Consider the following 25,173-nt stretch of genomic DNA (forward strand, 5'->3'; position numbering starts at 1 on the left):
ATACCAGCCGTTTCATTTGACTGACAGAATTCATGAACTGGAAAAGGTTCCAATAATAGTCTTATGGGCTTTTACAGATGTGTCATTTGGCTGTTTACACAGACATTCAGTTGGGGTAGAATCAATGAGGTTGACATTATTCGATGCACAGTGAGCAGACAGAAAGGAAAAGCAAACTTCCTTTCAGTTCTTATTCACCTTAACCTCATGGAATGTAACCTGACAATAAATGTTGAAACTGCCAGCCAGATGTTGTGATGGTGTAGCTCAAACTCTTGGACTTGCAGACCACATTTCTGGCATATTTAAGTATATGCTGTAGATAAAGACCACAATCAAATTGCTACTATGGGGTTTTGCTCAAAATAACATGACTTTGGCCTCTGTGAGCATCACACACACTACTATGGCTCCCGTATGAGTTCAAAATCCTTCTGTGATATAAGATAATGGAGCATTTATGTGTAACAATATATCAACTTTGCATTAATGTCCATTACTGGGGGGAAAAATAGATTAAACTGTGAGAAGATTACTTAGCGCAGCTATATAAACAAGAGGGGGATGTATAACCAACTGTCAGCTTAAGTCACATAGATCAGACTAGAAAAGTAAAGTGACAGCTAATACCAGAGGACAGAACCCATTTCAAGAGTTTAACCTCAATAAGTCATATGCAATTTACAAATGGCAATTCTAAAACATTTCTATCAACAACTAGACATGCAATATGCAATCATGTCATTGATAACGCGAGTAATGAAAGAAAAATTACCGTATTGAATATGGAAACATGCTTACAGTGAAGCTTTGTCTTTCCACAGGAATGTGACACACTTATTTGTCTAAGAGATTATTATACACACTACAACAGTTCTCTACAATTTATTACATTACATTAAAATGAAACCCGAAAAGTTACCGCCCCTTATTAAACACATTTATCAACATCTTCCTCCTACCTTTTTGCATTTTTGAGATTTTTTTATCTTACTCCATTCAAGCACGTAGACGCCTCTCGCAGCGCTGCGCTGTCACAGTGACACAGAAGGTCTGCAGACCCCAGACTCACCCTCCGAAAAGACCCACATTTAATAGGATTAGTCTCACCCCTCCCCTGTGCCACTTAAACACACAATGACCTCCCATTTTCTCTTTGGTTGAGTGCTGAATGGCCAGTTCAAGTGTTTATATTTCTGCCATCATGTCATTCATGATTATTGATGTTTTTGTTCCTCACATAAGAACAATTCCTTTAACAAAGCAAATGCAGATATATAAATCAGTGGCACACATTAAATGAGATTTTAGTGGAAAAAGCTTTAAGGATTAGTTTAAGAAAAATGAAAATGCTTTATTATATGCTGTTAAAACTAATTTAAAATAACTATTTTTTATTTTAATATACTTTAAAATATAATTTATTCCAGTGACGTTAAAGCTGAATTTTCAGCAGCCATTAGTTGGTGCTCAAGAAACAAAACTTGTGTAAAACTCTGATACCTTTTTCAGGATTCTTTGATAGAGAGAAAGTTTAAAACAACAACATTTATGTGAAATACATATTTTTAAATATATATATTTAAATGTTTTTACTATCACTTTTAATACATTTAAGGCAATCTTGCTGAACACAGTATTAATTTCTTTAAAATAAAATCTTACTGAATGATAGAATATCTATCCTTATTTGTGTGTTCTTGTGTACATGGTTTATGAGGACATAAATGTGTATAATGACATGGTATTACAACGTAAACATGGTTTTGAGGACACTTCCTGTGTCCTCGTCAACCAAATTGCTTTAAAAACATACTAAATGGTGTTTTTTTTTTTTTTTTTATTAAAAAAATGCAGACATTTTCTGTGATGGGAAGGTTTAGGGGTAGGGGTAGTGTAGGGGGATAGAATATACAGTTTGTACAGTATAAAAACCATTACGTCTATGGAGAGTCCCTGTAAACCACATATACAAGTGTGTGTGTGTGTGTGTGTGTGTGTGTGTGTGTGTGTGTGTGTGTGTGTGTGTGTGTGTGTAACAATTATAATTGTTCCATTAAAATGAATGGTAATGGTCATCAGCAGCTATACTTTCTCCAGTCCAGCGAAAGTAAAGTGTTGGTAAACATTCTTAAACCAGTGGGTTCTGCCAACAACAACATCCCCATGATAAAGAAAGCTGTTGTTTCCCATTGAAATGACCCATATTGAAAGCCCAAGAAAACGGATAAAAGTGAAAGAAACATAATAGTAAATGCACTGCATTTAATAGTGTGATGTGGAAAATGTGTCACTAGTAAAAACCAAGAAAAAAACGTGATCAATGCTGGATGATTATGGCTGTGAAACCATGAACTCCACATGGTTGGAATAAAGAAGACTTTCATTTAAAAACAAACAAGACTTAAAGGGATAGTTCACCCAAAAATGAAAATTTGATGTTTATCTGCTTACCCCCAGGGCATCCAAGATGTAGGAGACTTTGTTTCTTCAGTAGAACACAAATGATGATTTTTAACTACAACCGCTGCCGTCTGTCAGTCAAATAATGCAAGTGGATGGGAACTTCTACTATAAGAGTAAATAAAACTTGCATAGACAAGTCCAAACTAAGCCCTGCGGCTCGTGACGACACATTGATGTCCTAAGACATGAAACGATCGGTTTGTGCGAGAAACCGAACAGTATTTATATCATTTTTTACCTTTAAAACACCACTATGTCGAACTGCATTCAGCACTCGGTTAGTGAGGTCTGATCGCGCTCTGACAGCGGCAGTGATGTCTCGCGCTTATACTTCAATGAGTGCAAATTTTCATTTTTGGGTGAACTATCCCTTTAAGAGCATTTCACACTTGAAAGAGTTAACCCTGGGTCATTCTAAACCCCGGGTAAACAGAATTCTGTGTTATCTTGCTTCATGTTTCATACTGCTCATAATTTACCCGGGGTTAACAATTAATCCTGGGTATACATAAAATGGCACTTCACATTGTATATTCCTAAACCCTGGGTTAACGTTCTTATTTGCATATTTGCGGTGTCAGTATCATTGATTGGATAAACACAGCACACGACCTGTTTACAAAGCTCCTAGCATTGAACATCCTCGTATTGCCGGCTGTACCATCAAGTTTATACTGAAAGGACATTTCGGACTATAAAAAGTACGTATAAATCGATCTCTTCTTCACTCAAATTGTTGAGTTTTCTGTCAGGATTTGACATTTACTGTTTACATACAATAGGTTGTCTGTTGCTAAGCGTCTTGCTGTAACATTATAACACTGCATCGTTTCACACTGTACAATTTTGGCACCGCAATTTGGGGTTAACGCCACAAAAGCAGTGCTAACCCCACTTCTAAATAACAAATGTGAAACGTTCCTTTACCCGGGGTTAAAAGCGGTGCTTAGAGCGACGATAACCCAGAGTAATGCACAGTGTGAAAAGCCCTTTAGTATCATGTAAATCTGTCAAGCATTGCTTTTAAAAAGAACAATGAAAAAGGATAAATGGCCATTATTAGCCATATAAGACATTTAATGTCTGTGCTCAGGTCTTTCAGATGAATTAAAAAGTAACTTCCTTAGTTTTGATAATACTAAAACAATACACTTCTCCAGCTTAGCCAAACAATGACATAATGGGAGCCGAACCGCCTGAGCTCAGTGCTCTGTAAATACATTCAAAATAAAAAGAAAGAAATTAGAGAACATATTTCAAAGAGAAACACCAATCCAGCACTGAACTCCAGAGTCCAACAGCATTTGTCACTCTGTAAGGGTGGTCTTTCATCTCCTCTTTGTTTTATCCATTAGGATCACATTACCAAGCTCTCTCGTCATTTAATAGAACCGTTTATCATGAACCTGGATGTTTTCATCCTGAAAGTTTCCTCCATTGCGCATACACACACTTGACATACAAATCAAGCAAGCTCACGCAGTGAAGTGATTCCTGAAAAGGAGGAATATTTTGAAAAATGAACGCTGTGGTCGGCGAACACTGACTGACAAATAATAAAGTTGGATGCCAACTGTGGAAACATGAATTGAGTTGAGTTTTCTAAAGAAGGGCCGTACTGCCACTAATCACAGAGGTCTTTCTGAGAGCAGCCATAAATGGGCTCCCTCCTGCATGAGGTTCTGCCCTCAGGCCCATGTCAGTGCTTTATCATCTATAGCAATCGATTATGGGGTGGACTTCATTTTTTTCTTTGATCTGACAAATGTGATCCTTTACGACTTAAGTAATGGATACCGTTATTGACGAAAATATTTGTGCTGCCAAAATAAATAGATTTTGCTAAACAACATGCATCTATTCATGGGACTAAGCTATTTGTAATGCCAAACAGTATGTTTTGTTAGTTAATGAGGCACTAGATGTACAGGATATAGTGTAGTTGTGCGCTTGTACCCTAGTTCACACACGCTACAGTCAGATCGCCAACAAAGACTGGTTAATAGAGCAACAAATCGCAGCTTCAAAGTGGCTACAAGAAACTGGGTCAGCAACCAGACCACATTTAAACCACTCGTTTTAATAGCCCTTATTTGAGAAGACATAGCACTCTGACTGAGAAACATGTTGAGTCCAGAGGAAATCCCCCCAATTGCTGTTTGTTATTAATGTGAATGCAGATGGACAACATTGTGGGCAATCTGCTCAGGGTATGGAGCTCTAATCCTGGACAGTGGGTTGTGGGGTTACCCCAGGACTGACCAAAATGTAGGGGGAGGGCTGCAGGTGGAAAGGAGGCAGAAACGACTCGAGCTTAAGCCATATCCACTGACAAAAAAAACTGGTGGCCAGTCTTTAAAACAATTTTCCCTCAGAAATTACTAGTAAGTTTCACAAACAATTGCAAAGAAGTGGCAAGTAATACATTGAATTAAACGTGAAATTTTAATGTAGAAAGACTAAAATATAGTATTTTCTTGTAAAACATACTCCAATAATTTTTGTTTTTTAGTGATTAAATATAATTATATTTAATATTTAAAATGTTACAAATGTTATTAAAATATAAATGTATACTTTAAATGACAATTTTTAGTTATTATATAAGTTATAATTTATATTTTTGAATACATTTATAATTATATATGATCAATATGAGCTACTGCTATTGCATTAATGGTTAAAACAATCTATATGGATTTATTAAAGATTTTACATTATGTATTTATTACATATTTTATTTAAAGCCTGATCCAGGTTTGTTGACAGCATTATGTTTCGTTTTTCCATGTTATACAGACACTTTTGACCATGGCTTTATAGAATGGCTTCATGAATCAATTAGTGAACATTTCATTATTTGTTTTCTTCAGCAGCCAGCTGCTTCACAACAGCTTTTCTCAATGACCATTCAGTTCCTCCAGGATCTGAAGTCATGTACTGAATAGTGGTCTACAAAGTACAGTGAGAAAGAGACAGAAGAGAGAATCAGAAGATAGGCCAGAAAAAGTTGCAGAGAAAGAGAAACACCAGTTTAGTGTGCAGACAGACTTTCAGTTTCTTCTAGTGTTGTCACGATACCAAAATTTTGACTTCGATACGATACCCAACTTAAATATCACGATACCGATACTTAAATGATACTACGGCAAAAACCTAAAACAGCAGGAAAAGTAAATAAATAACATATGACAGAACTTCTTCATTCACCAGTGTGCAGGCTGATAATTCTGGATTTGAGCTTCATTGCCATGAAGTTAGAGTTAGATTTAATATTTTTTTTTTTTTATTATTATTATTTTCATGCTCGATAAAATTGTAAATTATTTGCTGTTACGCTTTTTTTTTTTATACATTTAGGTGTTTTTGACAGTAAGATGATTGTAAAAATTATATTACTGTAAATAATTAGAGCAATGTTATTAAAGCATAAATTGGTTTAAAATAACTGTATATACCCTTCACATATTTATATATTTTTTAATTAATTTTATTTTTGCAACCAGATATCACTTATTAAACTAAGACTCAATAATACACCTCTTTACGGAGATCGGCTTGCACGAGTAAAATAAATAAAAAAACACTCATTTAGGCTAATGTTTGAGAGCATAAACATAATGCTGGTATCACACTAACCTGCCGCTCTTTAAATTCTTTGTACAAATCAGGATGTTTGACAGCAATATGCTTTTGACTCCCTTTGCTTGCGTTATTTTGTAACATCTTTTGCAGATGGGCTTTGTGGTGTCCGTGGGCTTGCTCTGGCTGTCGGCAATGTACGCAAAATAATGCCATATTTCGCTTCGTGCATCTGCTTTCTCAACAATTTGTGGACGGTCTGCAAGAGCACCTGTATTTGCAACCATACCTCTCGTTTCGTCACCATAAAAGCCGTTGCGCAGTTGAGAGGAATAAACACGCACTCAATGTGCTTTAGAAGCAGCGCGCTGCACGCACACTGCCCCCTGCTGTCGCACATTAGCAAATACAGCTGGCACTCAAAGTACCGGTACTAATAAAATGAAGAACCGGACCGTTTAAAGCAGGGTATCGCGATACCTTTCTAGTACCGGTATATCGTACAACACTAGTTTCTTCTATTGCATTTTTCAAATTGAATGTGGTAACGTTAGTTGCAGCAGATATCATCTGATTCGTTTATTCTCATTGAATCAATAATGGAAAGAATTTGTGGTACTCCATACAGATTATTGCCAAATTTTGACCAGAAAATTATAATTATATACCATTGGGCTCAAAGTAGTAGTAATGGATCCCCAAAATTGTAAGAATGAACACAAAACACACAGGAGTTATTTATGATTTAAACAAAAGACAGTTGTCAGCTGACAACAGTATGACATTCCTCAGCAACAACAGATGAAAGAATGAGATTAAAGTATGCAAGAAACAAAACGTGTTTTATCAGTCTCATTAAATTAGTTACAGTAGCACATTAAAATGCTGCACTTGGGTTCAGCTGCTTACATCGCCACACCGCAAACACTTATCAGTAAACAAGCCACACTTCTGTCACCTCTTAGCCTGACCTGGTCATACTCAATTCTAGTTCGAATATGAGTCTGATACTGCTCCATTGGGCTTTGATTATGGGGGCGTATTTCAACCGATCCAGGAAAGACCTCAATTGGATAGACCTACAACCAATCAGAGCTACAGCGTAAGTGACGTATGTTGAGCGACGCATAGTTGTCAACAGAACTCTTCTTAGCGACCATCGGGGCCAGCTGATAAATCAAACTTTTGCCGACTCCAGTAGGAAGGACGGCAAAGACATCTTTCCCATCGACAAATGCCTTGATCGCGGTCCTCTGTTCCTTTTTTAAAATTAATGCGCTGTCGATATCTTCTATAACGGACGCGATGGCGGAATCTACACATCTCAGTTCTTCAACAGCCATCATTGTTGTAAACTAATTGACCTTTCGCAAAGACCCGCCCCCCTTAGTTACTGTTGCTTTGTCCGACAAGCCGTGGCGCTGTCACGCCACACAGAGTGGAAAATACATCGCGGAGCAAAGAGGAAACTGACAACACATCGACAGACGAGACAGAGCAGGTTACTTATGATATTAAACAACGTCCCAGCTTTCAAACTGTGTAGTTATTAAAAAAATTCAAACAATAAAAACCGTTTTGTGGCTCTTTAATGGGTTGTGACCATGACCGTGACAGATTGCTGTAGCGCCTCAGCTCAAGAGGCTCGTGAACCGATCATCTCTTCCTACTAGTCCATTTATAGCATCAAATAAACATGAATGAACATGAGAATGAGTGTTGTTTCAAACGCGGAAAGACGTCAATATGCAGAATTTTTCAAGTTTAACTCCACCGAGGTTAATCTTCTAACTCCTGACTGCTTTGTCGGACAAAATGGCGGATGCGGCGTTCTGATTGGTTAGATCGCTTGTCAATCAAACTTCCCAAGCGCTCTTTGATGACGTGGCTGATTACGTTTCTGGTGATAATCTGTCAATCATCGCCCTGACAATGTGATTGGTCCGAACAGTTTCTGTTCGGGCATAATTACTCACCTACGGATCGAGTCCAGACCGAACTCCCCGACCTCAAAATGTTATGGGTGGGGCTAAGTTCGGCTGGCATCCAGGCTAGTCACCTCTCTCTGAGGTCTTTAGTAATGTTAGCCTTGTCTTCTGTAGTGCATTTGAGTTGTATTTAGTGACAACCTTATTTATTTTAATACCTTGTGTTAGGACCTATATATCACAAGGTCAGTTTTTAACCGCTTCACTTTCACCATCCCAACTGATGTTATCTAAATGACAACAGGGCAAACAGAATATTTGAACAGGACCAATGTCATTGTCTGAAGAGTGTTGTTGTGTGTTTATCAACCTTTATTTCCCTTTCCCTACTAGTCAACACATCCCTCCTTCCTGCTGGAGGCCATATGGCAACAGATTACTGAACCCCCATTCTAACTCATCCTAAACGCCTCAATTGGCTACAATCTGTTTAGATGAGAAAATGCACGTTATTCTTAATTTCACATACTACTGTTTAAAGTTTTGGGGTCCATAACATTTTATTGAAAGAAAGGAATACTTTTATTCAGCAACAATGCATGAAATTGGATAAAAAGTAACAGTAAAGACATCTATAATGTTACGGAAGATCTCTATTTTCATATAAATACAGTTCTTTTGAACTTTCTATTCATCAAAGATTACTAAAAAAAAACGCATCATGGTTTCCACAAAAATATTAAGCAGCACAACTGATTTCTGAAGGATCATGTGACACTGAAGACTGGAGTAATGATGCTGAAAATTCAGCTTGGCCAACACAGGCATACATTACATTTGAAAATATAATCAAATAGAAAATCAATTAAATGCAGCCTTGGTGAGCATGAGAGCTGTTCTTGTTTTAAAAAAGAAAACATTTAAAAATTACTAGGGCTGCAACGATTAATTGTTTCAAAATAAAAGTCTGTGTTTACGTAAAATATATGTGTGTGTTCTATGTATAATAATTATGTATATATAAATACACACACATACAGGTATAAAGTTTAGAAATATATGCATGTATTATAAATATATATATTTATATATATTTAATATTACATATAAACAAATATTTTATATATAAATATAATTTTTTTCTTAAATATATACATGAATGTGTGTGTATTTATATATACATAATTATTATACACAGAACACACACATATATATTACATAAACACAGACTTTTATTTTGCAAACGATTAATCGCTGCAGCCCTAAAAATTACCAACCCCAAACTTTTGAGCAGAAGTGTATAAAATCAAATTATATAGTAAACCTATTTCTCGATGTACAATGAACTTTTAGATAAAAAGTGAGTGAAAGGCCTATTCATTCTCAGTTAAGCAGAATATAATGTTTTTAATATCAAGAATTATAGTTTTTTGGGGCAAAAACTTTTCCTTCATTAAACTATATGAGTTTATCTGTCGATTAAAACAACCCAGGTGAAAAAAAGTACACTTCTATAATGTATAAATATATATTGTGCTCTACTTTCGTGCACTCATTTTGTACTTAATATACTAAAAATTCTTCTTTAGCACTTCTAGCACTATGGGTTCAAGTGTACTTTTTTTAATGCAGCGATAAATATATTAAAGGCACATTTTAGTTCATATTTCATGGTGTCTCAAAATAGCACAGTTGAGTACACTTAGATTTTCTTAAGATTATCTTAAGAAGTACTAAAGAAGAAGTTTTAGCATATTTAGTACAAAATTAGTACGTGAAAATAGAGCACTTTAAGTACATTATAGAAATGTACTTTTTTTTTTCACCTGGGAATAAGGAGTTCTAAGAGTACTGTTATCAGCAACCTTAATGACCACTGTAATAAAACGAATACCGCTGCACTTGAATAAAGTTATGCATGAGGAATGTCAGATATTATTCTCTGGTAATGTCCGTGTTCATTGGTTATACCCATGGTTTAACATGAGGCAGCAGCCTCTGGAGCCGCGCAGTCTGGAACCTTCCACACACCTGCCAGCTCATTCAGTCCTGTCAGCGGACACATGGAGAAGGCCTGCTACAAAACAAGGCATGTTCTTCACATCTCACGAGTCAACAAGCACTTTGTGGTTTACTTCCCAAAATAGCCCTTCAATCTCACTAACACAAACATCTTTGGATTTTTCCAGAAAGACTTGACAGGTGTTTTTAAAACGTGTCTTTGGCAGTTGTTCAGAAAGCTAGGGTTATAATAGCCTACAGAAAATCTGAGCTGCTCAAGGAAAGAGTTTGACTTTAAGATTATAATATCCTATTGAAAAGCTTCAGTAATTGCTTTTTTACGTAAACATACAGGAACATTTTATCTGCTTGCCAAAATACTATTTTTAGTTAGTACAAAAAAGCAAAACCTGTATAGCAAAACCAGAGCCATATTTGTAGTCTATCTGAGCAAATGGTTGTTGTGGCAATTAGAGCGGGTCCAAGAGCCGCGAAACGCAGGAGCTCCGGAAGGATAAAAGGAGTAGTGAAAACCAGGGCTTGACATTAACTTTTTTGCTCATCAGCCACTGTGGCTAGTGGTTTTCCAAAGTTACTAGCCACTGCATTTTCACTGGCCACGATTTTGACATCGATACCATAGGGGAAAACTGCCAAATAGATATTTTAATATTATCTCATAATTTGTCAGCAAGTATATATTAGGCTGCTGTCACTTTAAGACCTGAGGCACAGACCCATTATATTATAACTGACTGTGTTTATGGGAATACACGACAAGACCGTCATTTTGATATTCTTTTGTGTGTATTGTGTGTTTAAGCGCGATGAGCAGCGGAAAAGAACTCATTTTATTACCGAGATTCGGCTTTATGGGCAAACACTTTGGGTGAGAGTACAAAATGTGTGGGAATGAGTAAAATCATGCGTTATACATGCAATCCCATGCCGAAATTCAGACTGTAACACCAAGAATATTCATCCGGAGCAAATGAAACAAGTGAGCGAGGGGAGGCGGGTTTGTGCATCAACTCGCAGTCGGAGAGGTGAGAGAACGAGAAAGCGCAGCTGGTATCGTGTATCTGTTCTGCTGAAAATGAGTATTGGAAGCGTTTCAGAGATTTCAGTATCAGTTAAGTTTAATATTTGCCGATGCTCGCCTCCTTGTTCCCTTATCAACAAATCTTTGTTACTGTGGCGCTGAAACCCGGGAGGACGGAGGAACACACTGTTAAAGAGCACTCGCTGCTGTGGGAAATCTGTGGTGCCTTCGAGCGTCCATGGTGGCAGACTGCTCACCACTACCACAGTTGTCAAGGTTTATTAAGGTCACCTCTGGGGAATGATTCTCTAAGTAAAATTCAAACAAAGTTAAACAGTTTTTGGGATTCAAAGACTTGACTTAAATCAATAGCACAAACAAACCTGCCAATTAATGTATTCAAATGTTGTGAAACACAGTGCAAAAGAAGTGAAAGAACTGAAACCTGAGGGGGGCATTTTCCAGCTGAATGTGTGAGAAGGCCGTGGGGGGCTGGGCAGGGTGTCAGTGTAATATACGCAGATGTCAGAGGTGAGGCACTGTAGGAGTGAGACCCCCTCATTCAGATTCATTCATGCACTCTCCGTTCTCATTGAGGACAATGAATTGCACTTACAGGGTGCTCTCATATGTAAATGAAACCCTACACAGGGTACAATTCATCAAGTACCCATACTTGCCATAAAGACCAATATAGTGATGGCCATCCACAAATGAATGGTTGTTTTCAACACGATTTACAATGATGCCAATATGGACTAAAATAGGGCAGTAATGAATGGAAGGATTTTCAAAGGAAGCTTTAAATCTGATTATTTTTGGGCCCTTCGTTGGTAATACATTTGGTTTTAAGATTTTTTCATTTAGTTTAAGATTTTTTCTTAGTCTTCCATCAGTTTTAATTTTATTACTTACATATAATTGGTAGCATTTTAGGGATTTTTTGCACTTAAGATAAAACATCTTTAAAACGAAAAAGACAACTTGCACACTTGCCATTTCAAGAAAAGGTAACACTGGAAACCAGGGGAGTTTTTAGCGTTTCATCAGTAATGGGACACAAGCACTCCATGTTTCTTCATATTTAAGGTCTGTAATAAAGTAATCTCATTGTTAGACAAGGATTCATCAGTAATATTTTACTGAGGTACAGTGGTCACTACTGAAAATTCTCAAGTTAACCACAGCATAACACAGCATACAGCTATACATCTATTTATACTATAACCATGCTTTCCAGAGAGGTTAGGGAAGCCACTTGGAAAAGTAATAGTGCATGCTTACACAAGATGTGACATGATGCAAAACCCTTCTGATGTCAGCAGAAGTCAACAGGATAAACCCTTCAGGTCTGGCCAAGTGGGGGGAGGGGGGCTTGTTTCTTATTCAGAAGTGCACACTCTTTCTCAGAGTACACAAACATGAACAAGTACAGTAGTATGCTGTATATCTTTTAGTCAAAAATTAGTTTTTATTAAATGTTAATCCTGATATTAAACTTTGAACAATGTTCTGTGAACTAAAACAAATGGGACTACACTGCAAATCTTGAGTTTTCGAAGTTGTAAATAAAACAAGATTACTGAAGTATGTTTTATAAGAAAATACTAGTGCTGCCCCCTAATAGTCGACTAATTGTTAGTCGATGACAAGAGGCTCAGTCGACCAAAACTGGTATTAGTCGGTTAGTCGCAGAAAAAAAAAACTCCACAGGAAGTGCCGAAATCACACAGTCTGTAACGGACAGATCATTAACGGCAGGAAATCCAGACATTCGCCTGTCATTCATCATTATATCGACCTCAATTATGGCTTATCACTTGAAACATACAAGTAGTAGCTATTTTACACATCCGCTCGCTGTAACGTTAACCTAGATAAATGTGCGCTATTATTTAGCGCATATCCAAGTGTTTGTGTGGAGAGCGTGTTTACTGCATGACATGGAGGCGCCGGCGCGATCACTTGCATTTACCTTAAAATACTTTGTCATTTTCGCTCATACAGATAAGAGTAATCCAACATTCGAAACTGTAAATGGTTTCCTTTTATTTCTGTAAACTACGCTATCTGCCGTTTCGGTTTCAAGTGAACTTGAGTGCGTCACAAAAATGAACCAAAACTCAGCGTATACTTGCCTCACAGACATGAGAAATATATCTATGGAAAGCTTGAAAAGTCGACTTTTAAATGAACAAATTCAAATCCAAAACAATCTCTGCAATCTTCATCTCTGCAGCTGAAAACACACAAACACTAGTTTATTGATAAATTATTAAAATGTTCAGACAGTCTATTTGAAGTTTTTTCACGCCACATTCATAATCATTACATTTGCCGGTGTGCTGTGGCAAGCTTTATGCTCAATATTATTATTTATATGGTTTATAAATATAAACATGCAATTAGTCGACTAATCGCTTAAATGTAATACTACTAGTCGACTAGAAAAATCTTTAGTCGAGGGTAGCCCTAGAAAATACTACTTCAGTTTTTCTTCTTAAAAATGATTGACTGCAGAGGGACTTTATCAGAACATTCAAAATGAATTAACGACCATGTGTGCACAGAAGTGAATTTATTTTGAATGTTTTGTTAAAGTCCTCTACAGTCAATAATTTTATCCCTTAAAACTCATCTTTGATAAACAAAATGACATATTTTTTTTAAAAAATCCTGTGAAAATAACTTAATGCCTTAAAATAGCTTGAATGTAACTCTACATCCTTGCTTCATTTAGTATTCATGGAACCATGAATATGCAAATTAGCGCCTCACACCAGTTCAGACTACCTGATCCACTCGCTCAACTGTAGTAAACGCTACACAATGGCAAGTCGAAATATTGTTTTAAAGGTGCTAAAGAGGATCTTTTCGTCGACTGAGAAAACAAAGACTGTTACCGGGTTTTTGAAATGAGCGCATGCGTAAGAATTTCGAGGGAACACCTCCCAAAACTCGCGCACGAGTATTGGAACACGAGTGTTTACCACCGGCATTCGCTGTGTCGTGTTAGTGGATTCATTATGTCGGATTCACCGCAGGTAACTCATAATCTGCAGTTGTTACTCCTGTCTCCTGACAAAACATTGCATGCGGCGCCTGTAGAGTGTGCAAAGTTACTGGAGCGCGCAGCCGCGCACGTCTCTCACAAGGAACGTCATGGCAGTGATTGACAAGCCAGAGGGCCAATCCGCGCACGTCTCTCACAAGGAACATCACGGCAGTGATTGACAAGCCAGAGGGCCAATCGTTTACGCGATTGGCTGATGTTTTTAAGGCCCTACCTCGTGCACAGATGATGTATATTAATATTATTACTTTCAATGCACCTAATAAATAGTCTTTTATCAGTTAGTAAAGACAGTTTCAAGTAATATTGCAAAAATGTATAAAACAAAACATCCTCTTTAGCACCTTTAATTCAGCCATATATGTTTGAACAAGAAACTGATTAAGTGTATGTTACACAACAAAAATGTATTAAAAACTGAAAACTTTTCCTTTCCTAAAAAAGCTGTATTATGCATGCCAGGCCAGTAGCTGGCGATGTCACTTTGTAAAGAAACACTACACTCCTATATGACTGAACAAGTAATGCGCATGATGTCACCATTTTCACAAATTTGCATTTTTGTTGTTGTATCGTGAAGACGATAAGGGTATCCATTTTCAAAAACTAAAAGTTTGCATTTTCAGGCCCCCAAAATGCAGTTGTCGTGTGAATGGACTTTATACTTCATTGCACCATGCAATTTATAAAATAAGCTTTGTACTTTCTAGACCCTAGTCTTTTTTGGATTCAGTGTGCAGTCAGCTATTTTTTTCTGTTTTGCTCAAGTATTTTCTTGGTTCTACGCACCTGAAGGAAAAGGAACTTTTTGTCAGTTGAGAGCGCAACAGTTTCCTCTGATTTAAACTGGATATGGTAATCAGAATAACATGTTCAAACACATCCCAAGAAAAGTCCACTGTATTTTCGTATACACATATCTGACATTTTCAGAATTTATTGCACCCAAGCACCCTGACCCATGCACCACAAAAGAAAGATAAATATTTAAATTTCATACCAACAAGGATCCATTCAAATTTGACTCCTTTCATCTCTGAACTTTGACCATCGCTAACTACTCGCTAGCTTCATTAAACAGATAACCAAACTAGCAAAATATATGTAAAGCACCTAATATCAGTTATACAAAAACAAAGGTTTGGATGCTCTACATCACATCCAGAAGCTGCAATCTTTTCTCTTTGCCTAACGGTGCAGCATGAGATGTAGAGATGTAATCCCCCAGATGAGAATTTGATCTAGAGGGGGCGGGTTGGTTCAGTCCTGTGGTCTCCCCTCTGGATGAGCCATGCATTGGTGTTGGGCGGGGTGCCAGATGCTGTCCAGCTTAACCCAAAAACAACAACTGTACCACAACCCACTGACACTCCCCTGCTCTAAGTCTCACCATTCTCTCTAGATGCACCATTACGGTCTCTTATTTTAGACTATACACACTGCTGTTCATTTTTTCCAGGACACACTTTAGTTCACTTCAATGCTGTAACACTAAAGGTTGTTGCTGGTGGGTTCATGTTAGATTACGAATCATTAAGAAGAAAAAGACGGCATTAAAACTTGGTCTTTTCATGATCTGTATACCATGAAATGATCAAATTAAGGAACCAAGCAGGGGCACCCCATGTCAGAAACATTCTGATGCAGTGTGGACTTCAACTACATTTAGTGTGTACACAGTGCACAAAACAATTAGCCTCCTCTTATATGAATTTAAAACGATACAAATAAAAAGGATCACGTCATTGAGTTTTTATCCGATAACCTTTACAATGGACAATGAATAAATGGCTTCAAATTCACCATGTCATATTGCAGATACTGATAGTTTAGGCTTTTGGCTTGGAATTTTTTCGCTTTCCATATGACTCGTACAATGGATCAGAACATGACTGGGAACTTGGGAATATGACATGAAAATATTAATATGTGTTGACAATTAGTTAACAAGTCATTGCAAAGAAATTAATTTGGCCAGTGAGTGCAATGGCTCAATCTGGTTCAGAAGTTTAGTCATCATGATTCTTCTTCTTGTTTCTTACCTTTTATGGTACTTCTGAAAGTGCATATTGCATCTAATATAAACACAATGAGAGACAAGTCATTGTGTACATTAGATCATTGGATATTTATTCTTTTCGGGATTGGAACAATAGTACAATGGTAATGGGAGGTCTAAATGCTGACTGTCATATCTGACAACATTGTGTAATTCTCCCACCTCAGCAGAAACGGACAAACAAAGGATGAGACTAAAGACCCATTAAAACCTAAAAACATAACTGTATTAGCGTCCACAAAAACGCACAATATTATTCTGTTTATTATAAGCACATGCTGCAGTTATGTTAAGTTCTGACACTTCAAATGCTCGAGCTCTTTAAAGCTGGATGGATTCTCGCTGGATGGATTCTCACTGGCTGTCAATGATTTTATCATTTATCAGCTGGAAAAAAAAAAAATGGTTGTGAAAGTGATTCTAACAATATTGTTTCTCTGTGCCATAATCATTATAGTTGTGGTGTGGACTCTGCTATGCTTTTTTGTTTAATCACAGTATTATTAAATTAAACAATTAGTTAGTTCAACTGCATGATATGACTGGTCATGTGATGTCAACATGGTGGCACACATGGGGGGCGACCCACTCCATGTAGAATAAAACAAATTTTACATCATTTTAACCTTATTTTTCAAGTGTAAAACAATTTATTTAGGTAAGATAAATACATGAATAAATAAAAATACAGTGCACAAATGAGCTAAAATACTTTTGTTGGCACATTCACATATGTAAAGTAAATTACTTGGTTAAAGAAAAAAAGTGATTCTTTCATCATAATAATAGAAACAGTAACATGCTCTTATTTGGTAGTAATAACCCAGTGTTAATATAAATCAGGATAGATATCCGTTAGTCAACATTTTTCTCCATTGATGTCTTGGCACAACCAGCCACAAGACAAAAATGCGACAGAAGTTCAGTGAAGGGAGACTCAGGGAGTTCAGAGAAGCTTATAAACTATATAAACTTAAACTTACCATCCGTGCAACTGCATTAAAAAGTGTAAACAGATTGTATCTCCATGACCAGAGGTAATGTTAATCCAAATCAATGAAATCCGCTACGATTCACAAGTCGAGTCCTCATGAAACGCCTGTGAAAAGTACCGCATGCATATTTAACAGCTGAGCTGTTTTCTTCTGTGTGTTTTTGTAAAAATCGCCTCCCTTTTGGTCAACTTTGACAACTCTTTCACAAAGGATGCAGCGGTAACAGTAAAGGCTCAGTTTTAACACATGCACGCGATTCGCCGTGAGGAGTGACGCAGGGAGTGGGCGGAGCAACATCGCTGCTGCTGCTGCTGCTGTTTAATTAGCTGCTGCTGGATCTGTCTATAAACACAGAGCAGTTGTTAAATACCTTGTGGTAAATATTTTAGAGCAATTTTAAGCTTCACGTGGAATTATAATTTTATATTCCCTCCAATTATCCATGTCAAACTGAGAGCCCAGTTTTTTAACATTACATTTCTGAATTGTGCTTTGTTAAAGGGTAAAGATGAAGACTTTCTGTGTTTTTGTTCGAACAGTTGACATTCTACTATAATGTTAATCTGTCATATTCTGGTTTTTATTATTAACAGCAAAGTTGGCAACATAGATTAGTTTTCTCTAACTGATTCTCTTCAATTCAAGTACTTATTTATTTACATGTAAGTTCATTTTTGAGCCATAACCTCTGGGAATCCCCAGCCGAGTTGTTTTGTCTGGGCATGGCAAATCAGATCATAAAAGTCTTTTTTGAAAGGCTTAAGACTCTCAACTCCTTTTCAGACCAGACTTGCCCTGCATGCTTTTAACTATCCCATTCAGTATCACATGCCTAGAAACTTAAATACACAAAATACCTTGTTAAAAGCAGCATTACTTTTGTGAGGAACTCTGTTGAATGTACGAAGTGATTTCTTTTTCAATGCTTAAAGGAATTTCACTGTTTGTTTCAAACAGGAACAAGAAAAAAATGTCTCAGAACAAAAACTTGCTGATATTTTCATTTGCTATCAAACACAATTGCATGTGAACTTTTTGTTTATGATCCAAATATTGATTAGAAATGTTATGATTAGCACAAAGTTGTTGAATTGTTATTTTTAATTTTGCTCGGTGACAAATGTGACAAAAGTTTTTCGCTGATTTTGAGTCCCTTCAAATGTGAAATGGCACTTAATACAACTGATAGAGAATCAAACCATAAAAAACATTTGTGCTCAAACCATGGCTTTTTCTACAGAACTAATATTAAGAAGGCTGTTCTGCAGATGAAGTATTGTGCTCTTTAACTGCAGGAGTCCATAGAAACAATGAACTCACATTCTTAGGCCCAGGTGGTTTTGATTTGGGAGGTGCGTATGTGCCTTTAGGTCATTTATTATTTCAAGGAAAGTGAAATTAACTATGAAGACAATGTTGCACTTTCAGACTGCTGGACACCCACACTGGTCCTGCCAAGTTGAGGAGACGTTTTGGTAAGTGTGGGACAAATTTCATCATAAAGGAAAATTATTGAAATGGAATTGACATTCATGCAATCAAAAAGTGAACATGCATACACAGTGCATTTACAGAGTACTCACCCCTTGATTTTATTTCTGCATTTTTTATACTTCCAAATTTTAGCAAGTTGAAATAAAAATAAATTCAACACAAAGATATCACCCCCAATGAGTTCATGCTGTGTACATATTCCTCTAGTAAGAACTACAGTATAAGTCTATTTAGTTATGTCTGCATGAGCTTTCCGCATTTTTATTCTTCGACTCAAATTCACCAAATTAGAAAGTGTTGGCTTGCAGCAATGTTCAGGTCATACCTAAAAATATTCAGTTGGATTAATGTCTCAGCTCAGTCAGAACCATTCCAGAATTATAAATGTATTTAAACCATTCCATCATACTTTTTCTGAGTGATTTTAATTATCGTCCTGCTGAAACATGAATCTTCAATCAAATCCAGAATATGTTGCTGCCACCATCAAGTCTGAAGGTGGGGATGTATGGTTTTACCAGGGTGTTTGTGTCTTTGGTTTGTGGTCAGTATGGTGCTTTGCTTTTAGACTCATCTTTAGTAAATTGATCAGACCACAGTTTTCTTACACTTTTTCATTTCGGGATTTTGTTACATGCTTTCTAGTAAACTCTACACATGATGTTTGCCGTTCTACACACTTTAAAGGATTAGTTCACCCAAAAATCATTAAGTACTCACCTTCATGTCGTTCCAAACCCGTAAGACCCTTGTTCATCTTCGGAACACAAATTAAGATATTTTTGATGAAATCCGAGGGTTTCTGAACCACACATAAGCAGCAATGTCATTGCACCTTTTGAGGTCCAGAAAGGTAGACATCGTTGAAACAGTCAACGTAACTACAGTGGTTCAACCTTAATGTTATGAAGTGATGAGAATACTTTTTGTGTGCAAAAACAAACAAAAACAAAAAAAGATTTTATTTAACAATTTGAACTGTTGTCATATGACATAGTGAATGCAGTGCAGGCTTCCATGATTACGTTCAAATTGTTAAATAAAGTTGTTATTTTTTGTTTTGTATTTGTGCACAAAAAGTATTCACGTCCCTTCATAACGTAAAGGTTGAACCACTGTAGTCACATGGACTATTTTAACAATGTCTTTAATACCTTTCTGGACTTCAAAAGGTGCAATGTCATTGCTGCCTACAGTGGGTACGGAAAGTATTCAGACCCCCTTAAATTTTTCACTCTTTGTTATATTGCAGCCATTTGCTAAAATCATTTAAGTTCATTTTTTTCCTCATTAATATACACACAGCACCCCATATTGACAGAAAAACACAGAATTGTTGACATTTTTGCAGATTTATTAAAAAAGAAAAACTGAAATATCACATGGTTCTAAGTATTCAGACCCTTTGCTGTGACACTCATATATTTAACTCAGGTGCTGTCCATTTCTTCTGATCATCCTTGAGATGGTTCTACACCTTCATTTGAGTCCAGCTGTGTTTGATTATACTGATTGGACTTTATTAGGAAAGCCACACACCTGTCTATATAAGACCTTACAGCTCACAGTGCATGTCAGAGCAAATGAGAATCATGAGGTCAAATGAACTGCCTGAAGAGCTCAGAGACAGAATTGTGGCAAGGCACAGATCTGGCCAAGGTTACAAAAACATTTCTGCTGCATTTAAGGTTCCTAAGAGCACAGTGGCCTCCATAATCCTTAAATGGAAGACGTTTGGGGTGACCAGAACCCTTCCTAGAACTGGCTGTCCGGCCAAACTGAGCTATCGGGGGAGAAGAGCCTTGGTGAGAGAGGTAAAGAAGAACCCAAAGATCATTGTGGCTGAGCTCCAGAGATGCAGTCGGGAGATGGGAGAAAGTTGTAGAAAGTCAACCATCACTGCAGCCCTCCACCAGTCGGGTCTTTATGGCAGAGTGGCCCGACGGAAGCCTCTCCTCTGTGCAGGACACATGAAAGCCCGCATGGAGTTTGCTAAAAAACACCTGAAGGACTCCAAGATGGTGAGAAATAAGATTCTCTGGTCTGATGAGACCAAGATAGAACTTTTTGGCCTTAATTCTAAGCGGTATGTGTGGAGAAAACCAGGCACTGCTCATCACCTGTCCAATACAGTCCCAACAGTGAAGCATGGTGGTGGCAGCATCATGCTGTGGGGGTGTTTTTCAGCTGCAGGGACAGGACGACTGGTTGCAATCGAGGGAAAGATGAATGCGGCCAAGTACAGGGATATCCTGGACGAAAACCTTCTCCAGAGTGCTCAGGACCTCAGACTGGGCCGAAGGTTTACCTTCCAACAGGACAATGACCCTAAGCACACAGCTAAAATAATGAAGGAGTGGCTTCACAACAACTCTGTGACTGTTCTTGAATGGCCCAGCCACAGCCCTGACTTAAACCCAATTGAGCATCTCTGGAGAGACCTAAAAATGGCTGTCCACCAACGTTTACCATCCAACCTGACAGAACTGGAGAGGATCTGCAAGGAGGAATGGCAGAGGATCCCCAAATCCAGGTGTGAAAAACTTGTTGCATCTTTCCCAAAAAGACTCTACTAAATACTGAGCAAAGGGTCTGAATACTTAGGGCCATTTGATATTTCAGTTTTTCTTTTTTAATAAATCGGCAAAAATGTCAACGATTCTGTGTTTTTCTGTCAATATGGGGTGCTGTGAGTACATTAATGAGGAAAAAAATGAACTTAAACTTAATTTTAGCAAATAGCTGCAATATAACAAAGAGTGAAAAATTTAAGGGGGTCTGAATACTTTCCGTACCCACTGTATATATGGATCAGATATCCTCGGATTACATCAAAAATATCTTAATTTGTGGTCTTACGGGTTTGGGACAACATGAGGTTGAGTAATTAATGACAGAAATTTCATTTTTGAGTGAATTAACCCTTTAACAAATAACCCCAACCTTTGAAGTGTTTTTTTGGTGGTTTTGAAATTTATGTATGCATTTATTTACTGCATGAATGATTGTAAATAGATCAAATAAATGAGTGTTCAGCGTCTTGGCAGTTTTAAATTAAATTTCTAGAGGATTATAAAGTATATTCTGATCTGTTGAAACTGACGATGATTAGTCAGTGATATTAATTGTGCAATCATGCAGTTGAAGGTCTTCATAAGAGCTTTGCCAAAACAGATAATGATTTATAAATATTTATTATATTGGTATGTTACAGCAAAGAGATTACTCTGTATCTAATCCTTTCACAACATTGCCTAGATTCTTATCTCTCTGGGACTCGCACTTAATTCAGCATCGGTTTAAGCAATTCTTGCAAGTCTATAAATCAGACATTTTCATGAAGTTATGAATCAATATTCTGAGAAAGTTACAAAGTATGACAAAATCATGTCAGCTAACAGGGTGAACTGTGTTTTAAATCAGCGGAGACTGATTTTTTATTCACTGGATTAGTCAACATAATCACACGCTTCCAAGCTGCAACATTTCCAAGTGAGTTTGTGCATGTCAAATGCTTTCCCTTTAAGGAAAAGACAGAATTTTACATAACTATGAGTCATCATTGACAATGCCAGAGAAACATGTTTCAACCATATTGAAGGATGAAGGTGTTATGCTCGCTTCTGACCTTTTGGCTGAGTGTTTTCTTTCAGCGTTAAGAGATGAGCTCAGCTGAAATGTTAATGCTGTGAGGCTATTGCGCAGGCAGACATGATACAACCTTCCACCACAGCTGGCCAGATGGCCAAAGATCTGCAGAAACCAGACAGCACACCAGGCCAGGCACAAGAATAGACCAGACTCAACACTATATATTGTTTGTAAACAAACATCCACTGCTATGGGAAAAATACCACTCGGAGACTTCTTGAAAAATGATCAAATGAGAAGTGTGTGTAAATACAAGAACCCTGACGTAAGAGAAACCCTGCTCACAAACTAATGTGGAATAAATCTGTTTACTCTCAACAGGGTAAACAAACTCATTCTCAATGAGCGTTTCAGCTTTAGTTTTTTTATTTTCTAGTATTATAGCAATGATTAATTCATGCAAATAGGTGTGCTATGGAATAAAATAAATAAAAAAAGCAAGCCAACATACCTTGACTTTAATAGCTGAAATGCTCATTAGTGGTGGTTTAAATGGAAAAGTATTAGTCTGGGATTTCAGTGTTACTCAGTGGTATAACTGATGAGTTTCAAATGCTTAACTTTAAGAGTAAATACCTCTGTCCTTCAGAGAAATGTCCAACTGCAGTCTGACATGCTGGATGAAGCTGAGCTGCAATCGCTTTGTCTACACTACCGTTCAAAAGTTTGTGGTCAGTTAGAATTATTTAAGAAATTAATACTTTTATTCAGCAAAGGGTGCAATAACTTTCTATTCATCAAAGAATCCTGGAAAAATGTATCATGGTTTAATCATAGTTTTCAACATTGATAATAATGAGAAATGTTTCTTGAGCACCAGCATATTAGAATGATTTCTTAAGGATCATGTGACACTGATGAGACTCTGGATTAATGGCTGCTAAAAAAAATGAGTTTTTGCCATTACAGGAATAAATTAAATTTTAAAATATGTTAACATAGAAAAGAGTTAGGGCCCAAGTACTGACAGTGTGAAGACCCTATCGGAATTGCTGCGTTTCTTATTATTCTTCTCCGAAATTAATCGCATATTTGAGGGCCTAAACGTGCTCGAAAACTCATGAAACTTTGCACGCGCCAGAAGTGGTGAAAATTTACATCTGATATTGGTTTCATAATTAGGTGTGGCCTTGGTGAGAATATGCGACTTTTCAAAAAACATTTAAAAAAATAATATTAACGACCCCAAGCTTTTCAATGACAGAAAAAACTAAAGATTGAAAAGATTTATGTGAAAGACATACTGTACAAATTTTACATTTCTGAATTTGCCAAATAAAACAAAAACACCATGCAACTAACACTTTCTTCTTCACAAAATAAGTAACAGATGATGTTTGAGGCACTTTCAAGACCATAGTTTATTTCATTGTAATAAGAAAGTATATACATTGGGGTCCCTTAATAGTGAGTCCTAAAGCTACACACATGATATTAATTTTCTTTCGCTCCGAGACACGTGAAAATCCCTTAGGTTGACTCTTCCAAACAACTGGTGGATTTCCCAGACCATCGCTACATACAATTAACTATTGTGAAGCAAGCTTTTAGCATCATTGTGAAAAAACCAAAAAAAACCAAACAAGAAGCAAAACAAAAGCATGTTGATTTAAATTATTGCTATAAAACTGAATAAAAATCAGCATAATGAAAAAACAAAAAAAACCAAACAAACATTAGAATATGTTGATTGAATGAAGGCTTTCTGAACAAATATTCATATTGTAAAAACAAAATTAAGACATGCTTGTGCCAGCTTTTACATGCCAGGCAAAATGAACAGGTTTGATACAGAGTTTGCTCATGTGGTAAGCAGCATGATTACATAAACTATATACAGATTAAACTAGATTGTGACAGAATGCAATGTCAATCCATACTACCGCCAATCAGCTAATGATAATAAAATACTATCAAAAATATACTGACTCGAGAAAATGGAGGAATCTGCTCTTACATATAAAAGTCACATTTTAAAGTCACTATATATATATATATATATATATATATATATATATATATATATATATATATATATATATATATATATATATATATATATATAATGTTATTTAATCTTATGTTTGTTTAGAAGTGTGAGTACATGAATTGAAAATCTTTTGACATTCAAAACAGTTTCCATAAAACATCTCGTAAAACCACGCTAACCTCTATATAAATCAATGGAAAAATATTTAAAGAAAATGAAGCTCAATGCCATACAGATGTGTTTATTTTCTGGGAGGACACAGATTCCTTAAAATTAAACTCTTGATGTCCTCAAATTTAGTTAATGGTAGGCATATTAAAAGGGTATGAAGACTACAGAGCAACTGAGTAACAAACGCTTTCTGAATCTAGCTCCATTAATGCCATTTAACAAAGAGCTACAGTACATCCTGCACCTTGAGAGCTATGCATCCTGTAACCAATCTCAGGCACATAAAAGTACATTTTAAATCCATCTTTAACTAACATAAGAGAAAGCTAATGAGGAATCACAACAATAAATGTGTGAAGAGGTAGAGTTTGAAGCATTTATGGGGTGTTTATGGACCAAACGGAAGGAATCGCAATGGTACGGCTGTTATAAAAAAAAACTGCTGATAGTCCATTCAGTAAATACAATACAGATCCTCTAACAGCCTGAACTTTGTGTCTCCTTTCCAAATTTGTATTTACTAGCCATTAAAACACTTTTCTTTTTTTGTTTCGTTTCAGCAGTGTGAACGTTAAGTTGTTAACGCTAAGTTGCTAACGCTAGCACACTTGCCACAAACCACTAATCTGTTATCACAACAGGATTTAATCCTTGATAACATTTTTGGTTTCTTTTTAGGCCCCATTATTAGTATGAAAACAAATTGAATTAAAAAATATGA

The 25,173-nt window shown here is 36.7% G+C and overlaps 1 protein-coding gene across 1 annotated transcript in view; it reads right to left on the reverse strand.

Moving 5' to 3' along the window:
• The window catches only part of pdzd2 (PDZ domain containing 2), a 78,244-nt gene extending 60,822 nt beyond the window's left edge, over window positions 1–17,422 (reverse strand). The window contains exon 1 of the mRNA XM_048188231.1: window positions 17,135–17,422. The gene's annotated coding sequence lies outside the window, so the exon portion shown is untranslated. The remainder of the gene's footprint in view (window positions 1–17,134) is intronic.
• Between the last annotated feature and the right edge of the window lie 7,751 nt (window positions 17,423–25,173).

Source organism: Megalobrama amblycephala, linkage group LG4, assembly GCF_018812025.1.
Source record: "Megalobrama amblycephala isolate DHTTF-2021 linkage group LG4, ASM1881202v1, whole genome shotgun sequence".
In the NCBI taxonomy this organism is placed as follows: domain Eukaryota; kingdom Metazoa; phylum Chordata; class Actinopteri; order Cypriniformes; family Xenocyprididae; genus Megalobrama; species Megalobrama amblycephala.